This window comes from Podarcis tiliguerta (assembly GCF_965153285.1).
Source record: "Podarcis tiliguerta genome assembly, chromosome: 4".
In the NCBI taxonomy this organism is placed as follows: Eukaryota; Metazoa; Chordata; class Lepidosauria; order Squamata; family Lacertidae; genus Podarcis; species Podarcis tiliguerta.
The window spans coordinates 72,205,971-72,212,212 of NC_139537.1; positions in this window are offsets into that span (position 1 = coordinate 72,205,971).

The following is a 6,242-nucleotide window of genomic DNA, read 5'->3' on the forward strand; positions in this document are numbered from 1 at the left end:
AAACAATGTCTTTGCACATGGAAAACTTGACATATCAAGGAAGTTGGACAAGGAGTCTTGTCGCCGAAAAGCTAACTTTTCATACACAGGAATATTTTGTTTTCAAGAAATATATGTGATCACTCCCCACCCGCTGTCTGAAATGGTACAGTCCCAGAATTTTCTTGCCACATTATTGATCTGGACGTGATATGGACATTAAGCCTTTGCTATGGTGTGAAACAGCAGAAGCCTAGTTTATGCCTCGCTCACTTTCATATACTTTTACTTGAATTGTAGAGTTGGAAGAGACCTGAGGGTCATCTAAGTTAAGGTTACCAGATTTTTTCCCCAATGAATCTGGGGACACTTTTCAGCTTCAATGGATTTTGTATGGGGACTGATTTGTAAATCTGGGACTGTCCCTAGGAAATGGGGACATCTGGTAACCTTAATCTAAGTCCAACACACACACACACACACACCCTGGCCATGCAGGAATCTCAACAACTTGACTGTTGAACTTCATTGGCTTCAGCTTAGCACATATTCATGTGCTTGTGGTTGTTACCATAGTCATTGGTAGTCCGGCACCATAATGGTTTTTGACTAATACTGTTGTTGTTGTTGTTGTTTAGTCGTTCAGTCGTGTCCGACTCTTCGTGACCCCATGGACCAGAGCACGCCAGGCACTTCTGTCTTCCGCTGCCACCCGCAGTTTGGTCAGATTCATGTTTGTAGCTTCGAGAACACTGTCTAACCATCTCGTCCTCTGTTGTCCTCTTCTCCTTGTGCCCTCCATCTTTCCCAACATCAGGGTCTTTTCCAGTGAGTCTTCTCTTCTCATGAGGTGGCCAAAGTATTGGAGCCTCAGCTTCACGATCTGTCCTTCCAGTGAGCACTCAGGGCTGATTTCCTTAAGAATGGATGCGTTTGATCTTCTTGCAGACTAATACTGTACTATATATCTATGCATGGGTCATGCTCTCAGTGACTGAAACAATGGTCCACTGGGCTGATTTTAACTGCGTTAGGACGACTTCAGGGATCCTGTAATTCCCTCCCTATCATCTGCTGTTACACCACCAGTCAGTATTAATTATATACACCAAGATGCACCAATATTGTCTGGAAGACTTTTATAACAGAGATTTGGCAGACATCCTTGCTTTTTTTCCACTGTCAGGAATCTTTTCCTTTATTTTTTATGCTGAAGAGCCTATGCCTGTGTTTGAAGCTTTTTTGGCTGGCCAGTCATTTTAATGATTGCTTCTTGCTGTTTTTAATTAAGCACCCTCATATTGCAGTATGTACTTTTATAAATAAAATACTTGCAGTGGTTACAGTTATTAAGGTGCATGACAAATCATTATCAATGACAGCAGTTGCTCATATGTTACCTGCAGTAAGATATACTATTAAATCACGTACAGTGGTACCTCGGGTTACATACGCTTCAGGTTACATGCGCTTCAGGTTTCAGGCTCCGCTGACCTCGAAATAGTACCTCGGGTTAAGAACTTTGCTTCAGGATGAGAACAGAAATCGTGCTCCGGCGGCGCAGCAGCAGCAGCAGCAGCAGGAGGCCCCATTAGCGAAAGAGGTGCTTCAGGTTAAGAACGGACCTCCGGAACGAATTAAGTACTTAACCCAAGGTACCACTGTACTGTATTTTGCCTCATAAGCACTAAATTAATATGTGACTGTAAAAAGAATTGGCTAGGTCTGGAGATGTTTTAAGAGTTGTTTACTGGGGACATCTAGTGGTGGATCAAAATAGCTCTCACTTCTTTGTTGACCTGGAAAAAAGACTTGTCAATTCAGAATGTAAATCTTGAAAAAGGTTACTCTAGCTGGTTACAGAACAAGAGTGATGGCGTAATCATAATTTGTACCCAACAATAGCTCAAATTTGGATAATTGAAGATGACAAGTCCAGGAAGCCAAAAATGTTTTAACATAATTTATTCTTTCATCATATTGTTACAGATCTGAGGTAACAAAAGTCTGGGGGTGCAAGGCCACCTGTAACTGCTAGAATTAGGAAATGTTAGAAATTAATAAATGGCAGAATTTAGATAATATTTGCAGTATTGAAGGGAAGATGCCAGACGTTAAGATTTAACAAGCAGACTAAACCAGGGAATCACCTGGGGACAAGGCCCATCAAGGTATCATTACAGACAATGGCCAGTCACTGACCTTCTGCCTGAGGTCTTGGTAAGTAGCAGAGTTGGGAGAGGGATGTTACAGGAGGTGTGATGTCACACAGGAAAAATGTGTCCTTTTGAAATTTAGAGGTTGGTGAGAGCCTGAAGGGAGGTTGGAGATGAGCACAGAAATGTCTGGGAATCCAATGAAGGAGAGCTCCTCTTGAGATGTGAGTGCCGTGAAATCTCTCTCCATGGCAAGCTTCCCAGGGGTCCTGAAGTTTAACCATAAACCCCAGCTGCCAATGCACCAAGATTTGGCTCCCTACTTTACTCCCAATTGTCTGAATACCAAAGCCCCAAATACACATAACCATCCTAATGATCAATTAGCATAACACAGGGCCTTGCAAACTCTCAGCACAATACCCATAATCACTCTTTGGGTTGATTAACTTAACACAGGATTTTTGCTAAATCCTGACATTTCCAAGGCTCCACAGGGAGTCCATGGTCAAGGTGGTAATTAAAGGCAAGCTTTCAAGATCCATGTCCGGTTCCATAGGCACTAGACCACAGGATCAGAAAAGAGGTACCAAATGTTACAATCCTTTGCAGTGAAAGCAAAAAGGGCATCATAAAATTACCTGCAGCAAAGCAACTGCCAAATGCATTTTAGTTTTGGGACCTGTAAGCAAGATGTTATCCTTTTTGACTCCTTGCCAGCCCTTGGGTTTTATATTCGCCATCACTAACTTGGATTGCATGCCTGATTCTGTCCTTACAGATACAATCAAACATCTGAAGGCAGCCCTGTTTTAAGGAAGTTTTTATTGTATTTTTAATATTTTGTTGGAAGCCGCCCAGAGTGGCTGGGGAAACCCAGCCAGCTGGGCAGGGTATAAAAAAAATTGAAATGTTATTAATTATTATTATTATTTTATAAACAAGAAATTCATCCTGATTATTACTACAGAAACGTGATGGAATCATGTTCAGGAGCAAATGCTGTGTGATGTATTGAGTATTGCATCTCAGTCTGGATAGCTCAGTCGGTTAAAACGTGGTGCTGATAACGCCAAGGTTGTAGGTTCAATACCCATAAGGGTCACTTGCATATTCCTGTAATGCGGGGGAGGGGTTTGGAATAGAGGACCCTCGGAGTCCCTTTTAACTCCACAATTCTATTATAGTCCTCTTTCATCATAATCATCAGATAAATATCCGATAGAAATTATGGGGAGTTGAGCCTAAAATATACAGAGGCAAGTTAGCGCCCAGGATTAAAATCCACCCACTTAAAACATTATGACCGTGAGCCAGCACCTTTTCTAAAACACCCTCTGCCCCACAAACTGTCTCATACCTTGCAGGTTTTTTCACACAGCTCGATGTGCAAGTAAGTGGTGAGCCTGATGCAACCAAGGCGTCTGCCAAGGACACGGAGAGAGGAATGCGAACATCTGCTCTGCCCCCACACAACCAGACAAGAATGCCTGTATCTGTAAAAGCATTCTCCTTCAAATATTCAGTTCAGGGAGTGCCAACTAATTTTATCTTCCCCCCCCCTTCCTTATCTGCATGGCTTCCACTGCCTATTTGCTTCGAACCCTCTTGAAGCATGACTCATATGAAGAAGCTGAGCAAAAGCGGCAGCCTTATTTAGCATGACCCTGTCATTTAGAATTTTCTTTTCACTTCCTTCAAATCCAAAACGTGATCTCTCACTCACACACAGAGCTCTCCGATCTAGGAGGCAGTAATTTGGATGTGACTCACAGGGGTGGAACGTAAGCAGCCATTTCACTTGTCCAAGAAATCCTACAGACATGGCAGCTAATTTGGGTGAATCACCCAACACTCAGCCATTGCCCAGTGAGGTGCCCAAGCTGGCACTGAGCTACGGGCACTAGGCAGATTTGAGATTTCACAGCCTTGCTGATTTGTTGGAATGCTTTTTCGAGCTGTTAAGCTCCTTACGCCACTATGAGAAACAAAAATGGATGCCAACAATGGAGGTTAACTAAATAGTTTTTTTGGCTGCTAAAACAAAAGCGTAAATTAGTCATTATTTTGTCATTCCTCCCAACACCAAGAGCACTGCCCAATATTATGTTACATTTGCTATTGCTGAGGTGATAGAAATCCACATTTAGTTTAATGGAAAAAAGTGTAACGTTAAACACCCTTGAAATTTAAGCAGTGCCCCGAATCGTTCAGACCAGCGTGATACTTTGCTTGAGAGATTTTAAAATACGCTCCTCTACTTGAAAGGATACTAGTAGAAAAATCATTGTATTAAGTCTTCACTGTTGCTAAATTTTCATAGCGCTTCACATACATTGCCACAGGCATTCTTACAGAAACCTTGTAAAGTAGGCTGATGTTCGTATGACATTGGTGGTGTAGTGGTTAGGCTGCTGGACTAAGATTTGACAGAGCAGGGTTAAAATCCCCACCTGACTATGAAGTTCACTGGATGACCTCAGGCCAGCCACTGTCTCTTAGCCCAACCTACCTCACGTGTTTGTTGTGAGGATAAAATGGGGAGGGGAAATATGTATGCCACCTTGGGTTCCTTGGAGGAAAGGTTGGATATAAATGTAAAAATTAAAATAAAATAAAAATTATGGGAAGTTGAGGTAACCGGCAACACCATCTGTGATTTAAAAGATTCCATGTTGCCCAGGGCCCCCATAAACCTGGCAGCACTCTGAGAGAAAAACTTACTTTATGGGACTAACGCAAGGCACCATCCAATAAAATAAAAGAACAGGATTAAAATGGCATTTGTTGTCACCAAACAAACTAAATTTTGATGCTCAGTGGTACAGTATTGGTCTTCTATTAATGTTTTGGCCACTGGAGGGCCCTCCTGCGATTGTCCAAAACAGTGCAATGGAGGGCATGGATGTCATATACTGTACTTTAAATAAGCAATCCTGAATTTATTCGGAGGATGCTGGAAGCCTGGACATTCTACAAAAAAGAAAGTTGCTAAACAGGAAAAAATACCGAACAACTATTGTGTAGCTTGGATCTAAAATCAGTCAACAGGGTTGTAGTGGGCTATACTTTTCAGTCTCATAGACTGAAAAAAAAAGACGTGAAATTTACCACAATTGCACATGGGCAACAGAATTCACCATCATCGTCCTTTTTGAAAATCTGTTTTTTGTGCTTGTCTTTCATGCCAACAATAAATGTTTTTGATATTTTCATGTTTTTGATATTTTGACGCAAGGCATCAGAAGGCAATGAAGGCAGTCTGCTAGGCCTTCCGTACGAGAACCAGAAATTGCTGGCATAAGCAGTGCTTAGCCAGTACCAGGGCAGGCGTTTTAAAAGCTGGAGATAGGTTTAAGCAGCAAAACATTAAGAGAATGAAAGGACAGCAAAACGGGCTTAACATATTTTGAAGCAAGTGAAAAAAAAAATGAAATAATATACATGATAACCTAATACTGTTCCCCACCCCCTTGTGAGACCATTATGTCCAGAGTTTAATGTTACTTAAATCAGTGTTCTTCCATCTTGGGTGCCAAGATATCATTGGACTACAACTCCCATTAGCTAAGCTGCATGTGGATGATGGGAGTTGTAGTCCAATATCATTTGTGGACCCAAAGGCCCACTGACCTACCTGCACCACTGTTCTTTTTGTATCATGCACCTCAGTCGTTACTGTCAGTTGTATGTCATTTTCCTTCTAAAGGACAATGCACTTTAACAATGGACACAAAATAAATACCTAAAACAAAAACTCCAAACATAGGATGGATAAATAAATAAATAAATATTTAAGTATATAAAAAGCTAAGAAATCCATAAGAGCAAACACAACAACTGCAAACTAGAAGAAAATAACCGCAATCAAACAGACACCAAAATTACTTTATGAAACCAGAATCTACTCAAGTTTAGCCTATCACTACATGGGAATCTATCAAAAGATACACGGAGTTTATTAGAGAAAGAAGCACCAGCTAAAGGGGGGGAAATATACTTACCATGGAATTTGCAATGCACCCAGATTCTATACGAAGATTGCACAAGGACACACCAATAATATTCTCGGCAATCAGATCACAGAGAGAATGAGGGAAAATAGAC